Below are 19,878 nucleotides of genomic sequence, written 5' to 3' on the forward strand. Positions count from 1 at the left end.
ACCAGGATATGAATGTGAGAAGTTGGCCTGATATGCAGTGCTCACTATTCTAGTGATCACTTTGTATCATACCAAACAACCCTTATTGATGATTGGTTGTAAGTCAACCTGATAGACCAGCTATCCTAGTAGCATGGACAAGAGCAGTCTTTAGGCTAAACTCTAGAGGGCGTGTTAAGCCAGCTGTTTTACCATCACATATACCCCTTGAACACCAAGTGAAAGGACACCACACAAGTTGTTATGAAAATAAAGTATATTTATTTATAACAAGACTACCCTGAACTCTTTATGAGTCAGGGAGCTAAGCACACAACAAAACTCTTACGAAAATACTGCAAGTCGCACAATTTACACAAATGCCCGAGGGGCACGAAAAACCATATACTCTGAAAGTGGAATGCGAAATACTAGCAGGTAAGTAACACGATCCAGAGGCTTCAGGAACGCTAGGACTACCTTACTGAACCCTTAGGTTAGGAGCAGGAGGCCTAGGGAACCCGGGTGCAGAGTGGGAACTCTTACGCGGGATGCGGGACAAAGTCTATGGATGCTAGCAATTCTAAAGTTACTGTTTCCGGACGAATCCGACTAGGTAGACTGAAAACGAAAAAGGATCTGGACACTAGGATAGTGAACCTGTGCTGGAGCACCGAAATGCTCGAGTTACCTAGCCCAGGGGCTGCGGCTGCATAGGGTTCAAGTGACGTCGGGAATCCTCGTTGAAGTCTATGGAGCCTGAAAGAAGAAGTTGCTGGCAGGCGACCAGTGAAGAAGTTCGGTGTGATCCAAGGCTGGATCGGTGAAGAGGACGACCTGAAAGCAGAGGGGACTCAGTTCTTAATCACTAGCCAGTGATTGTGTGGGCACCAGGATGGCACCGGATGAAGTCGCCGCAATCAGGTGAGTGAGTGACGCTGGACTCTGCAGGCACACGGGCCAGGAAGCGTTGTCGGCGACCAGGCTGGAGGTGCGAGCTGTCCCACGATGGTGTCTGCTGTCGGCGATGCTGGATCCAGGATAGGAGCAACAAACCTTGGCAAAGGCAAGCCCACGCGGTGGAGTCAAAATGGCGTCTGGAGTGGACCAGGAGGGTCCAGGGTACTTCTCGTTGGACAAGAAGCAAGGGCCAGTCTAGGGGACCTAGACCAGTGGTAAAATCGTCGTGGTACGTCGTCAGGAGGGCCAACAGGCAAGTGACCGGACAACGTGGCAAGCAGCGAGGAAGCAGAAGGGCCCCACGCAGATCTCGTGGATGCTGGAGGGCTGTACTTCGGTGCTGGAGCTGCTTAGGGTTAGGGCTTCTCAAACCCCAATGCACTCACTCGAGGGTCCCTCGGTGGTCGTGCTGGTGAAGCGCCGTGCAGGTCTTGAAGATAGCCGGTCCCTCGGGTCTCGTCACACCCACGAATCTCAGCTGGGCTGATGATGCAGGTAGAGGTCAGAGATGGCAGGGAATCCGGGTCTCGTCGAGCTGTTCAGTCTTGATCCGGAGGATGGACGTTCAGCAAACCGCAAGCGCTTCGATGGTGCCTGCTGGTGCAGGGTGGCTACTCCTTAGCCACAAGGGAGAGTCTTCAGAGAGTGACAAGAGTTCCTTTCGTGGAAAGTAGTTCAAGTTTCAAGATTATCCAATTTGGGAAGGGGGCCTGCTCCTACCTTTATTCTAAAAAAGGGGCTGGCACGCAACTAGGTCCTGCCCATGGGTGGGACCAGGAGGGGGGTGGTTACACCCCTCTCCTTTATAAGGTCTCTCCCCAGCTCAGGGGCTGGTGTGCCCCTGGAACTGGTTTGAGCCGGCATATGCACAGTGAGCACCGGGGTGCCACTTGCAGTCACCTTCCTCTCAGCCCTGCCTACCTGGGATACACAAAATCCTGTCTGGGACGGTGCTGGCACCGCCCCTGACAGGAAACCCTTTGTTCAGGCCTCCCTCGCTGGAAGGACTCCCAGCAGCAGGAGGGCAGACTTGTGTCTCGGTGGCAGCATCCATTTTGTGGAGCTGAGGCTGTGTTCAACTTTAACCGGGGTTACAGGCTACCAACATGTCTTCTCCCTCTAGAGGGGTGGAATGCTACCCCCGTCGCCAGAACTGGCGAGGGGGTAGCATTCCAAAGCGTATGACACCTTACACGACATGTTTAGATAATGTCAGACCAAAGTTACCATAACCGCGAGGATTATAAGGCACTTAAAAGTATATGGTCTGACGCTATTATGGAAACGGCTAAGGGATAGTTCCCGAAACCTGCAGACAGGCTCAGCTCATGCCAGAGCACCATCTCACACGATTCCAAGCACTCTGCCTCCAGGATTGTTAAGGCCTGCCATAGGAGTGACTGATAGGAGATCTGTGTGCCCATTTTAGGTTTAGATATAGGTATACTATATCTAAAGCAAAGGGTGATTACACCACCTTGCCCCCAGCTGTCAAGCAGCCAGTTGTGTCTGTTTAGTTAGTCAGCCCAGGGGTGGCATAATACATGCTGCAGCCCCTGGGAGACTTCTGGGTGCACCTCTGCCCTGGGTACAGGGACTCAAGAGAGGGCCCAGTGCCAATTCAGTACCTGGGTACAATTTGGAGTAGAGAGAACAGCTAGGCTGTGGGTCTGATTAGCAGGCCCACAGCCAGGGAAAGTCGTAAACCAGTGAAGCAAAAAGCAAAAATCTGGGTGATCATAGGATTGCAGACCCTACTCTCCTACACCCCTGACAGGGGAAAAGTTTTTACGTGCCAAATCCCTGGAACTGGTTCCAGCCAGCCTATGCACAGTGAGCACCGGGGTGCCACGTGCAGTCACCTTCCTCTAAAGCCCTGCCTACCTACAATACACAAAATCCTGTCTGGGACGGTGCTGGCACCGCCCCTGGCAGGAAACCCTTTGTCCTTATCTCCTGCTCTGGGAGGACTCCCAGCAGCAGGAGGGCAGACTTGTGTCTCGGTGGCAGCATCCATTTTGTGGAGCTGAGGCTCTGTTTGACTTTAACCGGGGTTAGGGGTTACATACATGTCATGTCCCTCTAGAAGGGTGGAATGCTAACCCCGTCGCCAGAATTGGCGAGGGGTTAGTATTCCAATTCGTATGACACCTTACTCGACATGTTTTGATAAAGCGATACCAGAGTTGGCATATAACCGCGAGGATTATAATGCACTTAAGAGTATATGGTATGCGATATCATGGAAACGGCTTAGGGATGGATCCCGAAAGCCGCAGACAGGCTCAGCTCATGCCAGAGCACCATCTCACACGATTCCAAGCACTCTGCCTTCAGGATTGTTAAGGCCTGCCATAGGAGTGACTGATAGGAGATCTGTGTGTCCATTTTAGGGTTAGATATAGGTATACTATATCTAAAGCAAAGGGTGATTACACCACCTTGCCCCAGCTGTCGTGCAGCCAGTTGTGTCAGTTTAGTTAGTCAGCCCAGGGGTGGCATAATACATGCTTCAGCCCCTGGGAGACTTCTGGGTGCACCTCAGCCCTGGGTACAGGGACTTAGAGAGGGCCCAGTGCCAATTCAGTACCTGAGTACAATTTGGATAGAGAGAACAGCTAGGCTGTGGGTCTGATTAGCAGGCCCACAGCCAGGGAAAGTCGTAAATCAGTGCAGCAAAAAGCAAAAATCTGGGTGATCATAGGATTGCAGACCCTACTCTCTTACAATGAAGGCAACCAGACTCCGACAAGGCGGCAAAAGAACGCAGCACAGCACAAATCCCTGCAGCACAACACTCGGTTGCCCCTGCTCTTTACTACAGATGTACCCATGTTCACTCTACAGGAACACAGGGCAGCTGTGCACCAGTTTCAATGTTTTTCAGGTCTAGAGAGTAGCTTCTGGTACTTTTTCATTAGAAATCTTGTTCAGTAAATTTCTGAAGTTCGTTGGCAGGTTAAAAAGTGGGCACGCTGTACCGGTCACCAAACAACCCACAAACCTAAATTTGCCACTTTGTTTGCAATTTGCAGATGCCGTAGTATGACCGTAACAGGCCCAACCACTAGCTTGTCACCAAGGCTTGTGTATACAAGAGTTGGGAGAAAATCCATGAACTGGTTGAAAATAATCCACTGAGCTTCAGATACAATGGATAGGAGGTCTCTCCGAACAACAGGACTCGGCCACACAGAAGGTGGAGAAAAACCCATCAACTGGTTGTAAATGTCTCCAGAGAGACAAAGTTCTCTCCTCAAGTTAGGGATATGGACACCTGAACATATGGAAAACCATTGAACTGGTTTACAATGTTACACAAGACTCCGATGCACTAGATAGCAGGTTTGTCTGAACGCCAGGGTTCAGCTGATGGATAATTCAAGAAGTTCTCTCTGAATGTCAGGGCTCAGGAACACAGGAGCAGATGGTTGAAATCACGCAAGATACAAGAGTTTCTCAGATCGTTAAGACTCGGGCACAAAGGAGGAATCCACTGAAATGTTGTAGATTAACTACAGATGAAGGAGGCTATCAAATAATGCTTTATTCATAATGTCGCTTAAGATCTATTTGTTAAAAAAAACAGGACAGCGACTCTTATCTTTGTGTAAATACTGCCAGACGCAGACCCAAGATGCAGCCATGAGAAAGGGTCTGCAGGACGTTCCGAAAGCTGCCTCGACCAGCTTCTCGATGGCCGGTAACACCGGGTTTACCAGCAGCCTCCGGCTAGAGATACCCCTGAACAGTCGCTAATCTAAGGGTTCCTTTAAAACAGGAGCATTTAGATCCAGGCTAAGATGTTCCAAATAATCACATAAGAGACACATATACCCAATTAACATAAATAGAAACTTCTTTTTTTATATTAGATGGCCGTATGGAAACTAGCATCATCAGGGCTCCAGGACTTATGTTTCACAGTTGCTTTACTCCAGGAAACACTGAGGCACCAGTAGAAGCCACAAGCCTTGCAGTAGGGTGACAAAAGGGTATTCGGATATCCCTACAACTGGTGACCATCTCATCTTTCCAGGTAAAGGCAGGAATCCAGGTCTAATTTTATAGTGGATGACCTGGAAGTACTTCTCAGAAGTTCAGTCTTTATAACTCCGCCATACTCTGTTCACCTCCACTGCACTGACTGTTTACCCTTCAATACTTTAATAACACTGCTCTCATGCACACACCCAGTAGGTAACCGTAGCGTTCTAGCACTGGATGTTGGAATAGTATAATTTACTATTCCAACTCCAGTATGTGCAACGGTAAAGTAAAGTCCACATTTGTAAAATGCACAATCACCCGTAAGGGTCTCTAGGCGCTGGGGGCCGTCGGGAAGATTAAGCGAGCTATTGACCAGAGTCACATGGTGCTGGGCTAACCTGCCGCCGGAGCCGGGGATCGAACCGTGGACCCCAGATTCCAGCGTCAGTCGCCCTGGCGGCGGCGCCACACCTCTTCCTCCAACAGTAGGGAAGGTGTTGGATTTTAATACCTTCTGCCCCCTCTGCAAGTCGTTGTTCCGACTTGCAGAGTAATGGTATGCGTTGTTACAACACGGTAGTTGTAATGACCGCATTGTAATTCTGTACAAGGAAAAGGATTCATGGTAAATGATGTTTACCAACCCACGAAGAGTTGATCGTCCACCCAAAAGTCTTTAGTGCGGTCAAGGTAGGAGAGCACACATTTTGGGTCCAGACGGTGGAATCTCTCCTCCTCTTTGGAAGGGTGCTGAGGCGGGAAGAAGGTGGAAGATGAGGCGGGAGGTCTGGAAGATGAGGCGGGAGGTCTGGAAGATGAGGCGGGAGGTCTGGAAGATGAGGCGGGAGGTCTGGAAGATGAGGCGGGAGGTCTGGAAGATGAGGCGGGAGGTCTGGAAGATGAGGCGGGAGGTCTGGAAGGTGAGGCGGGAGGTCTGGAAGGTGAGGCGGGAGGTCTGGAAGGTGAGGCGGGAGGTCTGGAAGGTGAGGCGGGAGGTCTGGAAGGTGAGGCGGGAGGTCTGGAAGATGAGGCGGGAGGTCTGGAAGATGAGGCGGAAGGTCTGGAAGATGAGGCGGGAGGTCTGGAAGGTGAGGCGGGAGGTCTGGAAGATGAGGCGGGAGGTCTGGAAGATGAGGCGGGAGGTCTGGAAGGTGAGGCGGGAGGTCTGGAAGATGAGGCGGGAGGTCTGGAAGATGAGGCGGGAGGTCTGGAAGATGAGGCGGGAGGTCTGGAAGGTGAGGCGGGAGGTCTGGAAGGTGAGGCGGGAGGTCTGGAAGATGAGGCGGGAGGTCTGGAAGATGAGGCGGGAGGTCTGGAAGGTGAGGCAGGAGGTCTGGAAGGTGAGGCAGGAGGTCTGGAAGGTGAGGCAGGAGGTCTGGAAGGTGAGGCAGGAGGTCTGGAAGGTGAGGCAGGAGGTCTGGAAGGTGAGGCAGGAGGTCTGGAAGGTGAGGCAGGAGGTCTGGAAGGTGAGGCAGGAGCTCTGGAAGATGAGGCGGGAGCTCTGGAAGGTGAGGCCAGAGCTCACTCATCCTGCGAGCAGAGCTGATGGCAAGCAAGAAAGCAGTCTTCAAAGTAAGGAGGCAAATGGGACAATTATGTAGGGGCTCAAAGGGAACACACATAAGATAAATGAGGGCAAGATTCAAGTCCCACTGGGGCATTACGAAAGGAGGAGGAAAGAGGTGAGTAATGCCCTTCAGAAATCTGTTAACAAATCCTGGACTTGGAAAGAGAAGGCTGATCAGGAAGGCGAAGAAAGGCTGAAATGGCCGAAAGATAGCCTTTGAGGGTGCCCAGAGCACAGCCCTAATGGGCAAAAGAAAGAATGAAGAGGAGAACCTCTGAAAGAGAGGCAGAAAGGGGTTCCGCAGCCTTTGCTGTGCACCATGCCACAAATTTGTTCCATTTACAGGTGCAAGCAGTTTTAGTGGAGGGACGCCTGGCTGCCAAGATGACATTACAGACTTCGGGTGGAAGGTCGAAAGCTGTCAACTGTCGCTGCTCAATCTCCACTCAAGGGGGTGGAGGCTGGACAGGTTCAGGTGGAGGACCGTCCCCCTGCTGCTGCGACGGAAGATCCTCCCGAAGAAGCAGTCTGATTGTAGGATCGATGACCATGCTCAAGAGCTCAGGTACCAGACTCTTCGTGCCCAATCCGGAGCCACAAGAATGACTTAGGCCCAGTGGCGCTTGATCTTCAGCACTCTGAGCAGAAGTGGTATAGGCGGAAAGGCGTACAGGCGCCTGCAATGCCACTCACGATGAAGTGTTGTCGAGTGAGTGCTGCCTTGTCAACTCAAACGTGCAGCACTGCTGACATTACGCGTTCTCTTCTGTGGCAAATAGATTGATCCAAGGCTCTCCCCACTGCAGAAAGAGACGTCGCACAACCTCTGAGTGAAGACGCCATTTGTGATCCAGCGGCTTAGTTCGTCCGCCCTGGCGTTCAGGGAACCTACCAGGTGTTGAACCACCAGGGAAATGCCCAGATGTTCCTGCCATGTCCAAAGGCGAAGGGCCTCTTGACAAAGGGTCCACGACCCCATCCCGCCTTGTTTGTTGCAGTACTGTATGGCGGTGGTGTTGTCCGTGAACACCTGAACCATTCTCTTTTGAGGGAAGGAATGCTTTCAGTGCCAAGCAAAACACCCGAGCTCCAGAAGGTTGATGTGGAGCCCGGACTCCGCTGGAGACCAGAGGCCTCTGATCTCCACCTCTCCCATATGGCCGCCCCATCCCAAGAGTGACGCATCCGTCACTACTGTGAACTCTGGTTGGGTAAGTGAGAGGGATCTGCCATTGACCCAATCCTGGTTCGTGAGCCACCACTGCACCAGACTTGCTGTCCCCTCCGAGATCTGAACGATATCAGAAAGATTCCCCTGGTGCTGTGCCCACTGGAACTTCAGGCCCCACTGCAGAGCCCGCATATGCCATCTGGCATGATCCATCAGCAGGATGCTGGAGGCCATGAGGCCCAGCAGCCTCATTCTCACTGAAATCTGGGATAGAGGCTGAAACATCAGTATTATAGGCTGACTATCCCAGGATCGCTGCTCGGGAGCATAGAGCCGAAACGGTGCTGTGTCCAGAAGCGCTCTGAACAAAAGGAGCTTCTGGGAGGGAATCAGGTGCACGTTTGGCACGTTGACTGTGAACCCCAGTGAATGCAGGACGTTGATCGTAGGCTGGAAGTGGGAGACAACAGTCTGGGACGAGCCCTCCTTCAACAGCCAGTCATCAAGATAGGGCAAAGACTGGATTTCCTGATCTGCGCAGAGGAGCTGCGACCACCGCCATCCCTTTCGTGAACACCCGAGGGGCGTTGGTAAGGCCAAAGGGGAGCACGGTAAGCTGAAAGTGCTTGTGGCCTACCGTGAACTATAGGTAATGGCGGTGGGCAGGCAAGACGGGTATGTGAAAGCAAGTGTCCTGCAAGTCCAACGCTACCATCCAGTCTCCAGGGTGGAGGGCAGGCAAGACCTGAGCCACGGTTAACATCTTCCATCTGGAGAAAAACAACGACAACAACACCAACACCACCAACACCACCACCCTGCTCAACAACCTCGCCAACCTCAGACTCAAACAACTGGTGAACACCCCCACCCACCTCGCAGGCCACACGCTCGACCCCAACCTCTCCGCCAGCAACCACGTCTCCTTCAGCCACACCACCGGACTACATTGGACAGACCACAGATGCATCCACTTCACCTTCAAAAAGAATACATCACACCACCACACGCAACAAATCCCCCGTAGATGCTGGAGCAAAATCACAACAAACCAGCTCCTCTCATCACTAAGCCAGAACCCGCCAGCCGACACCGCTGACACCAACGACGCAGCCCACAACCTCACACAGTAAATCACCAACTGCGCCAACGACCTCGCCCCACTGAAGAACCCCCCAGGCAAGACCGGCAACAGGAAAACCTCATGGTTCACAGACGCCCTCAAAGATATCCTGCAGAACCTTCGTAAAACCTGGTGCCACGAACGGACAGCAGAAAACCAGACAGCCCCCAAGAACGCCACCTGCGAACACCACCAGCTGATCCGCACCACCAAAAGGGCATCATTCAAAGAGCGGCTAGACAACAACACCCACAACAGCAAGGAACTCTTCAGCATCGTCAAAGAGCTCTCCAACCCCAGCGCCAGCAACAACGACATCACACCGTCGCAAGACCTCTGCAACTCCCTCGCCACGTTCTTCCACCGCAAGATCGCAGATATACACGACAGCTTCGGACCCCAGACACCGCCTCCAGCCACCGAAGCACCAACCCCCACCACCACCACCACCCTCAGCGCCTGGACCCCCCCCATCAGCACGGAAGACACCACCCACGTCATGAACACCATCCACTCTGGCTCCCCCTCCGACCCTTGCCCCCATCATATCTTCAACAAAGCCATCATCATCATCGCACCCCACCTCCGGAACGTCATAAACAACTCCCTCACGTCAGCCACCTTCCCTGAGAGCTGGAAGCACGCACAAATCGGCACCCTTCTGAAGAAACCCATAGCGGACCCCAAAGACCTCAAGAACGTCCGCCCCACCTCTCTCCTTCCCTTCCCGGCTAGTCATCGAAAAGACCGTCAACAAACAGCTGACTGCTTTCCTTGAGGCAAACAACTCGCTCGGCCCGTCCCAGTCCCAGTCCCAGTCCGGATTTTGAGCCAACCACAGCACCGAAACCGCCCTCATCGCAGCCACCGACGACATCAGGACCCTGATGAACAACGGAGAAACAACCGCCCTCATCATCCTAGACCTCTCGGCAGCCTTTGACACCGTATGCCACAGCACCCTAACAAACCGCCTCCTCAACACGGGGATCCAAGGACAGGCCCTGGACTGGATCACCTCGTTCCTCTCCGACAGAACCCATTGAGTCCGCCTTCCTCCCTTCCGCTCAGCAGCCACCGAGATCATCTGCGGAGTACCCCAAGGCTCCTCGCTCAGCCCTACCCGCTTCAATATCTACATGAGGCCCCTTGCCGCCATCGCACGCAAACACATCAACATCATCGCCTACGCCGACGACACCCAACTGATACTCTCTCTCACCAAAGACCCAGACACCGCCAAAACCAACCTCCAGGAAGGAATGAAAGACGTCGCAGAATGGATGAAACTCAGTCGCCTAAAGCTGAACTCAGACAAAACGGAGGTCCTCATCCTCGGACAATCCCCATCTGCCTGGGACGACTCCTGGTGGCCCACAGCACTGGGCTCCGCGCCAACACCCACGGACCACACACGCAACCTGGGATTCATCCTGGACTCCTCCCTCACGATGACCAAGCAAGTCAACGCCGTCTCGTCATCTTGCTTCAACACACTGCGCATGCTCCGAAAAATCCGATGGATCCCCACCAAAACCAGAAAAAACGTCACCCAGGCCCTCATCACCAGCCGACTGGACTACGGAAACGCCCTATACGCAGGAACTACAGCCAAACTTCAGAGTCGACTCCAACGCATACAGAATGCCTCCGCACGACTCATCCTCGACATCCCTCGCCACAGCCACATATCCGCCCACCTGAGAAACCTGCACTGGCTCCCCGTCTGCAAGAGGATCACATTCAGGCTCCTCACCCACGCACACAAGGCGCTCCACAACAAGGGCCCCGAATACCTCAACAACCGCCTCTCGTTCTACACCCCCACCCGTCAGCTCCACTCCGCCAGCCTCGCCCTCGCCACCGTCCCACGAATTTGCAGAACCACCACCGGAGGAAGATCCTTCTCCTACCTGGCAGCCAAAACATGGAACTCCCTCCCCGCACACCTACGACTGACCCAGGACCATCTCACCTTCAGAAAACACCTCAAAACCTGGCTATTTGAGCAGTAGCGACACCCCCCTCCCTTCAGTGCCTTGAGACCCTCACGGGTGAGTAGTGTGCTCTATAAATGTATTGATTGATTGATTGATTGAAATTCTCCTTCCGGAGGAAGCGGTTGACGTCCCTGAGGTCCAAGATAGGACGCAGGCCTTTGTCCTTCTTGGGTACCAAGCAGTAGTGGGAGTTGCAACTAAGACCTACTTCTGGCCCAGGGACAAGTTCGATAGCTCCCTTGGCCAAGAGAGCTGTAACTTTCTGGCGTAGAAGGGCCAAATGATCCTCTGACATGCAATGGAATAGTGGTGGCATGGAGGGAGGGTAGTCTCGAAGTGGAGGGAGTTACCCCTTCGGACTATCTGCAAAACCCACCTGTCCAACGTGATGTTTTGCCAGTGGGGGATGTGATGGCGGCTCCTGCCGCCCAATGGCAACTGGGGACCCTGGAAGGTCAAATGAGGAAGGTTTGGAGACTGCTGCAGGAGGGGGTTTGGTAGACTGGGACACCCGCCGGCCCCAAGACCATTGGCGCTGGGTCCCACGCCCCGACCACGCTGAGGCTGGGTAGCTTGCGCAGCGCCGTGGCTCTGGATGGAACGTGGTGGGGCACCCTTTCCATAGCCGTGAAAGTAGCGAAAGGCAGACTGGATGGGGCGAGAAGTTGTCGCGAGGCCCAAGGATCTGGCCACAGCCCTAGAGTCCCTGAAACACTCCAGCGCGTTGTCCGCCTTGTCACCAAACAGCTTCAAAGGACATGTCCAAAAGGGTAGTTTGGACATCCTCAGAGAAGCCAGACGTTCTCAGCCAGGCGTAGTGCCTCAGGTCTACAGACGTGAAAACTGTTCTACCCAGCGGTATCCAGCCCACACCGGATTGTGAACTTCACTGCGTCTCCACCCTGAGTAGCAGCGTGGGTGAGCACGGCCCAGGCCTCCTCCTGGCACTGACTGAGTGAGTAAGTGTCAGCCCAAGGGACATGCCATGTTCACCGACCGCAGTCCTAAGCTGGAGGAACAAAACATCTTTCCAATGTAGTCCAGCTTCTTTGATTCCCTATCTGGGGGAGCAGTAGGGAAGGAACCCTTTGAGGAGGAGGCTTTGACCATCAAGCTCTCGGGTAGGGTGTTGGGAGAGGAAAAGAGGGTCACCCTGGGTCGGGCACTGGCTTCGGGCAATCATCCTGCCCACAGGAGCTCCTGTGCTTGGACCAACTGCCCAGAAGGATGTCAGTGAGGGCCTCATAAAAAAGGCAGCAGAGGCTCCGTAGAGGCCGCTGCAGGCTGAAGCAACTCCGTCAGGAGGTTAGTCCTGGCTGCCACCGTAGGAAGCTCGAGGCCCAAGGCATCAGCTGCCCTACACAACATCAGAGGCTCCCTCCTCCATAGCCACTGAGGGGGGGAGGGGGAGCATGCCATGGTCTGGGGAGGTATCCAGAACACTAGCATCACTCAACTCCTCTCGCCAGTCCGGCTCCTCAAGTTGGTCTGCTAGACGGTCAATAGACCCCTTCCTGTCGTCCTCCCCCTCCTCTGGCTGCCACTCAGGGCAGTACGGAACGCCAGGGATGAACAGCGGTACAAAACCACCCTCCAGCGCCAGAACCAACCAAGGGTGACATCGGTCCGGCACCGTGCCCCCTTCGGGGGCAAGGCTGGGGTCGATGCAGAGCTGGTGGCACAACCGGCTAGGGGGTTTCGCCACCGGTACTGGGGAAGGTACCGTGATGTTGACCAGCACCGAACTGGATCCAGGCCTGGTACCCTGCGGCACCAGCATCGAAGGCTTAGGCCCCCAGCCGAGTCTATGGGGCCCAAAGGCGCACCTGCAGAGTCAGGCTGCCCAAAAATGCTGTGCAGTGCTTCGGAAAAATTGATGTAGCTGGGCAGGGGACGCTCCAGCTCTGAGGAAGGGAGAAAAGCACGGCCCATTCCAGCAGGCTCTGACAAAGGAGCCGGACAACGACACTCTGGGTCCTGCATCGTGATGGCACACAAACAGGGAGAAGGCGAAGAGCGACAATGCTGCTTTGCCTTCTTTTTGTGCTTTGACTTACCGGAAGAGTGCAAAGACTTCGAAGAGGAAAGGTGATGACTCCGCAACCGGTCCTGAAACTTTCCTCTTGACTGGGACCTCGAGTGGTGTGGAGCGGCCTGCAGGGCCTCCAAAACCTTTCGGGACCCCTCCCGCAAAGACTTCGGGTTCATGGCGCAGCAGTCGGAGCATGACTTTGGATTGTGGTCGCGCTCCAGGCACCAAATCCACACGAGGTGCGGATCAGTGACAGACATCAACTTTTGACAGGAGTCACAGGGCTTGAAGCAGTTCCGACGATGGGCCATCCCTCATGCTACCATGAGTCGAAGTCTCAAAAAAAAGGTCGACAAAAGTCAAACAAGCATTTACAATGCAACGGTCTCGCCTTTGCAAAAGTTAGCGCTTTTGGCATGGTAAATGACAAATGTTTTATTTATGTGTTGGTTTTGGAAACAGATAAATAAATGGCATTGTCATGAGCAGTAGAGAGTGAGTAGTAGAGAGTGAGTAGTAGAGAGAGTAGTAGAGAGAGTAATAGTGAGTAGTAGAGAGAGTAGTAGTGAGTAGTAGAGAGTGAGTAGAGAGTAGTAAGTGAGTAGTAGAGTGTGTAGTAGAGAGTAGTGAGTGTGTAGTAGAGAGTAGTGAGTGTGTAGTAGAGACTAGTGAGTGTGTAGTAGAGAGTGTGTAGTAGAGAGTGTGTAGTAGAGAGTGTGTAGTAGAGAGTGTGTAGTAGAGAGTGAGCAGTAGAGACTAGTGAGTGTGTAGTAGAGTGGTGAGTGTGTAGTAGAGTGGTGAGTGTGTAGTAGAGTGTGTAGTAGAGTGTGTAGGAGAATGTGTAGTAGGGAGTGTAGTAGAGTGTGTAGTAGAGAGTGTGTAGTAGAGAGTAGTGAGTGTGTAGTAGAGAGTGTGTAATACATAATGTGAAGTAGAGAGATTGAAGTAGAGAGATTGAAGTAGAGAGATTGAGGTAGAGAGATTGAATTAGAGAGATTGAGGTAGAGAGATTGAAGTAGAGAGTGTGGAGTAGAGAGTGTGGAGTAGAGAGTGGAGAGTCTGTAGTAGAGTGTAGTAGAAAGTAGTGAGTGTGTAGTAGAGTAGTAGAGAATGTGTAGTAGAGTAGTAGAGAGTAGTAGAGGGTGTGTAGTAGAGTGTGTAGTAGAGCGTGTGTGTAGCAGAGTGTGTAGTAGAGTGTAGTAGAGTGTGTAGTGTAGAGTGTGTAGTAGAGAGTGTGTAGTAGAGAGTGTGTAATGTAGAGTGTGTAATGTAGAGTGTGTAATGTAGAGTGTGTAGTAGAGTGTGTAGTAGAGTGTGTAGTAGAGTGTGTAGTAGAGTGTGTAGTAGAGTGTGTAGTAGAGAGTGTAGTAAGTAGTGACTGTAGTAGATAGTGTGTAGTAGAGAGTGTCTAGTATAGAGTGTGTCGAAGAGAGTAGTGGCTGTAGTAGTGAGTGTGTAGTGAGTGTGTAGTAGAGTGTGTAGTAGAGAGTAGTGACTGTAGTAGAGAGTGTGTAGTAGTGTGTAGTAGAGAGTAGTGACTGTAGTAGAGTGTGTAGTACAGTGTGTAGTAGAGAGTAGTGACTGTAGTAGATAGTGTGTAGTAGAGAGTGTCTAGTATAGAGTGTGTCGAAGAGAGTAGTGGCTGTAGTAGTGAGTGTGTAGTGAGTGTGTAGTAGAGTAGTGACTGTAGTAGAGAGTGGGTAGTAGTGTGTAGTAGAGAGTAGTGACTGTAGTAGAGTGTGTAGTACAGTGTGTAGTAGAGAGTAGCGACTGTAGTAGAGAGTGTGTAGTAGAGTGTGTAGTGTAGAGTGTGTAGTAGAGAGTGTGTAGTAGAGTGTGTAGTAGAGAGTAGAGTGCGTAGCAGAGAGTAGTGACTGTAGTAGAGTGTGTAGTAGAGTGTGTAGTAGAGTGTGTAGTAGAGTGTGTAGTAAGTAGTGACTGTAGTAGATAGTGTGTAGTAGAGAGTGTCTAGTATAGAGTGTGTCGAAGAGAGTAGTGGCTGTAGTAGTGAGTGTGTAGTGAGTGTGTAGTAGAGTGTGTAGTAGAGAGTAGTGACTGTAGTAGAGAGTGTGTAGTAGTGTGTAGTAGAGAGTAGTGACTGTAGTAGAGTGTGTAGTACAGTGTGTAGTAGAGAGTTGTGACTGTAGTAGATAGTGTGTAGTAGAGAGTGTCTAGTATAGAGTGTGTCGAAGAGAGTAGTGGCTGTAGTAGTGAGTGTGTAGTGAGTGTGTAGTAGAGAGTAGTGACTGTAGTAGAGAGTGGGTAGTAGTGTGTAGTAGAGAGTAGTGACTGTAGTAGAGTGTGTAGTACAGTGTGTAGTAGAGAGTAGCGACTGTAGTAGAGAGTGTGTAGTAGAGTGTGTAGTAGAGAGTGTGTAGTAGAGTGTGTAGTAGAGAGTAGAGTGCGTAGCAGAGAGTAGTGACTGTAGTAGAGAGTGTGTAGTAGAGTGTGTAGTAGAGAGTGTGTAGTAGAGAGTAGAGTGCGTAGCAGAGAGTAGTGGCTGTAGTAGTGAGTGTGTAGTGAGTGTGTAGTAGAGAGTAGTGACTGTAGTAGTGAGTGTGTAGTAGAGTGTGTAGTAGAGAGTAGTGACTGTAGTAGAGAGTGTGTAGTAGTGTGTAGTAGAGAGTAGTGACTGTAGTAGAGTGTGTAGTAGAGAGTATGTAGTACAGTGTGTAGTAGAGAGTAGTGACTGTAGTAGAGAGTGTGTAGTAGAGTGTGTAGTAGAGTGTGTAGTAGAGAGTAGAGTGCGTAGCAGAGAGTAGTGACTGTAGTAGAGAGTGGGTAGTAGTGTGTAGTAGAGAGTAGTGACTGTAGTAGAGTGTGTAGTACAGTGTGTAGTAGAGAGTAGCGACTGTAGTAGAGAGTGTGTAGTAGAGTGTGTAGTAGAGAGTGTGTAGTAGAGTGTGTAGTAGAGAGTAGAGTGCGTAGCAGAGAGTAGTGACTGTAGTAGAGAGTGTGTAGTAGAGTGTGTAGTAGAGAGTGTGTAGTAGAGAGTAGAGTGCGTAGCAGAGAGTAGTGGCTGTAGTAGTGAGTGTGTAGTGAGTGTGTAGTAGAGAGTAGTGACTGTAGTAGTGAGTGTGTAGTAGAGTGTGTAGTAGAGAGTAGTGACTGTAGTAGAGAGTGTGTAGTAGTGTGTAGTAGAGAGTAGTGACTGTAGTAGAGTGTGTAGTAGAGAGTATGTAGTACAGTGTGTAGTAGAGAGTAGTGACTGTAGTAGAGAGTGTGTAGTAGAGTGTGTAGTAGAGTGTGTAGTAGAGAGTAGAGTGCGTAGCAGAGAGTAGTGACTGTAGTAGAGAGTGTGTAGTGAGTGTGTAGTAGAGTAGTGACTGTAGTAGAGAGTGGGTAGTAGTGTGTAGTAGAGAGTAGTGACTGTAGTAGAGTGTGTAGTACAGTGTGTAGTAGAGAGTAGCGACTGTAGTAGAGAGTGTGTAGTAGAGTGTGTAGTAGAGAGTGTGTAGTAGAGTGTGTAGTAGAGAGTAGAGTGCGTAGCAGAGAGTAGTGACTGTAGTAGAGAGTGTGTAGCAGAATGTGTAGCAGAGAGTAGTGACTGTAGTAGAGAGTGTGTAGTGAGTGTGTAGTAGAGTAGTGACTGTAGTAGAGAGTGGGTAGTAGTGTGTAGTAGAGAGTAGTGACTGTAGTAGAGTGTGTAGTACAGTGTGTAGCAGAGAGTAGTGACTGTAGTAGAGAGTGTGTAGTAGAGTGTGTAGTAGAGAGTGTGTAGTAGAGTGTGTAGTAGAGAGTAGAGTGCGTAGCAGAGAGTAGTGACTGTAGTAGAGAGTGTGTAGTAGAGTGTGTAGTAGAGAGTGTGTAGTAGAGTGTAGTAGAGAGTAGAGTGCGTAGCAGAGAGTAGTGACTGTAGTAGAGAGTGTGTAGCAGAATGTGTAGTAGAGAGTAGTGACTGTAGTAGGGAGTGTGTAGTAGAGAGTAGTGACTGTAGTAGAGTGTGTAGTACAGTGTGTAGTAGAGAGTTGTGACTGTAGTAGATAGTGTGTAGTAGAGAGTGTCTAGTATAGAGTGTGTCGAAGAGAGTAGTGGCTGTAGTAGTGAGTGTGTAGTGAGTGTGTAGTAGAGAGTAGTGACTGTAGTAGAGAGTGGGTAGTAGTGTGTAGTAGAGAGTAGTGACTGTAGTAGAGTGTGTAGTACAGTGTGTAGTAGAGAGTAGAGACTGTAGTAGAGAGTGTGTAGTAGAGTGTGTAGTAGAGAGTGTGTAGTAGAGTGTGTAGTAGAGAGTAGAGTGCGTAGCAGAGAGTAGTGACTGTAGTAGAGAGTGTGTAGTAGAGTGTGTAGTAGAGAGTGTGTAGTAGAGTGTAGTAGAGAGTAGAGTGCGTAGCAGAGAGTAGTGACTGTAGTAGAGAGTGTGTAGCAGAATGTGTAGTAGAGAGTAGTGACTGTAGTAGGGAGTGTGTAGTAGAGAGTAGTGACTGTAGTAGAGAGTGTGTAGTAGAGAGTGTGTAGTAGAGAGTGTGCAGTGATTTGAGTTTTACATCAAATTAAAAACGGGAACGGAACAAACTCATCCTATACATTATTGTGGTAGGTGCCCACGCATATAGGGTTAAATGATGCGTTAGATGCCACAGGTCCCACCAACACGCTTCCTTTATGATAGGAGAATGCCCAACATCGCGGAGATTTGCTCTCTGCTCTTCCCGGATATTTGTATTTTCAAATGTATAATGTTATCCTGCTAAACGAAGACGATGCTCAAACTATAAAAGAAGAGGGTTTCACAGATATGTTAGTCCTTCCGGGCAAACGAAATGACCCAAAGAAAGATCAAGTGACAGTTTAGAGCTCCAAGTGAGTCTTAATAAAATCAGTGTCTGGAACGCATAGCATCAAAAAACGAGCGGGGCATCAAACTGCAGTGTCATTCAATCAAAGCTTCAAGGCTTCTGAGCGCTAGCCGAGAATTATTTTTTGTGAAGCACTAATCACTGTGGAAGGTGCCCCTGCTATCCCAGATGTGAGAAGTCAGTCTGATATGAAAATAAGCAGTATTTGGAATGAATGTATTTGGCAGGGGGAAGGTGGGGCGGCGCAAGACCGTACTGACGAGTGAACAGGAGCCATTTTGTACCGAGTGATTCTGCCTGTGTGCATGTAGACAAACCAGGCAGCAGCATGAGCATGTGATTCGGTAAAATAACAAGCATTTACAATGCAATGGTTTTGCCTTTGTTAAAGTTAGAGCTATTGGCATTGCTCTTGACACTCTGAAGCTCCACTCTGCACTCTGAAGCTCCACTCTGCACTCTGAAGCTCCACTCTGCACTCTGAAGCTCCACTCTGCATTCTGAAGCTCCACTCTGCACTCTGAAGCTCCACTCTGCACTCTGAAGCTCCACTCTGCACTCTGAAGCTCCACTCTGAAGCTCCACTCTGAAGCTCCACTCTGAAGCTCCACTCTGCACTCTGAAGCTCCACTCTGAATCTGCACTCTGAATCTGCACTCTGCACTATGAAGCTCCACTCTGAAGCTCCACTCTGCACTCTGAAGCTCCGCTCTGAAGCTCCACTCTGAAGCTCCACTCTGAAGCTCCACTCTGAAGCTCCACTCTGAAGCTCCACTCTGCACTCTGAAGCTCCACTCTGAAGCTCCACTCTGCACTCTGAAGCTCCACTCTGAAGCTCCACTCTGCACTCTGAAGCTCCACTCTGAAGCTCCACTCCACTCTGAAGCTCCACTCCGAAGCTCCACTCCGAAGCTCCACTCCGAAGCTCCACTCTGAATCTGCACTCTGAATCTGCACTCTGAATCTGCACTCTGAAGCTCCACTCTGAAGCTCCACTCTGAAGCTCCACTCTGAAGCTCCACTCTGAAGCTCCACTCTGAAGCTCCACTCTGCACTCTGAAGCTCCGCTCTGAAGCTCCGCTCTGAAGCTCCGCTCTGAAGCTCCGCTCTGAAGCTCCACTCTGAAGCTCCACTCTGAAGCTCCACTCTGCACTCTGAAGCTCCACTCTGAAGCTCCACTCTGCACTCTGAAGCTCCACTCTGAATCTGCACTCTGAAGCTCCACTCTGCACTCTGAAGCTCCACTCTGAATCTGCACTCTGAAGCTCCACTCTGCACTCTGAAGCTCCACTCTGAAGCTCCACTCTGCACTCTGAAGCTCCACTCTGAAGCTCCACTCTCCACTCTGCAGCTCCACTCTGCACTCTGAAGCTCCGCTCTGAAGCTCCGCTCTGAAGCTCCACTCTGAAGCTCCACTCTGAAGCTCCACTCTGCACTCTGAAGCTCCACTCTGAAGCTCCACTCTGCACTCTGAAGCTCCACTCTGAAGCTCCACTCTGCAGTCTGAAGCTCCACTCTGAATCTGCACTCTGAATCTGCACTCTGAAGCTCCACTCTGCACTCTGAAGCTCCACTCTGAAGCTCCACTCTGCACTCTGAAGCTCCACTCTGCACTCTGAAGCTCCACTCTGCACTCTGAAGCTCCACTCTGAAGCTCCACTCTGCACTCTGAAGCTCCACTCTGCACTCTGAAGCTCCACTCTGCACTCTGAAGCTCCACTCTGAAGCTCCACTCTGCACTCTGAAGCTCCACTCTGAAGCTCCACTCTGCACTCTGAAGCTCCGCTCTGAAGCTCCACTCTGAAGCTCCACTCTGAAGCTCCACTCTGAAGCTCCACTCTGAAGCTCCACTCTGAAGCTCCACTCTGCACTCTGAAGCTCCACTCTGAAGCTCCACTCTGCACTCTGAAGCTCCACTCTGAAGCTCCACTCTGCACTCTGAAGCTCCACTCTGAAGCTCCACTCTGCACTCTGAAGCTCCACTCTGAATCTGCACTCTGAATCTGCACTCTGAATCTGCACTCTGAAGCTCCACTCTGAAGCTCCACTCTGCACTCTGAAGCTCCACTCTGCACTCTGAAGCTCCACTCTGAAGCTCCACTCTGAAGCTCCACTCTGCACTCTGAAGCTCCACTCTGAAGCTCCACTCTGCACTCTGAAGCTCCACTCTGAAGCTCCACTCTGCACTCTGAAGCTCCACTCTGAAGCTCCACTCTGAAGCTCCACTCTGCACTCTGAAGCTCCACTCTGAAGCTCCACT

Source organism: Lissotriton helveticus, chromosome 12 (genome assembly GCF_964261635.1).
Source record: "Lissotriton helveticus chromosome 12, aLisHel1.1, whole genome shotgun sequence".
In the NCBI taxonomy this organism is placed as follows: Eukaryota; Metazoa; Chordata; class Amphibia; order Caudata; family Salamandridae; genus Lissotriton; species Lissotriton helveticus.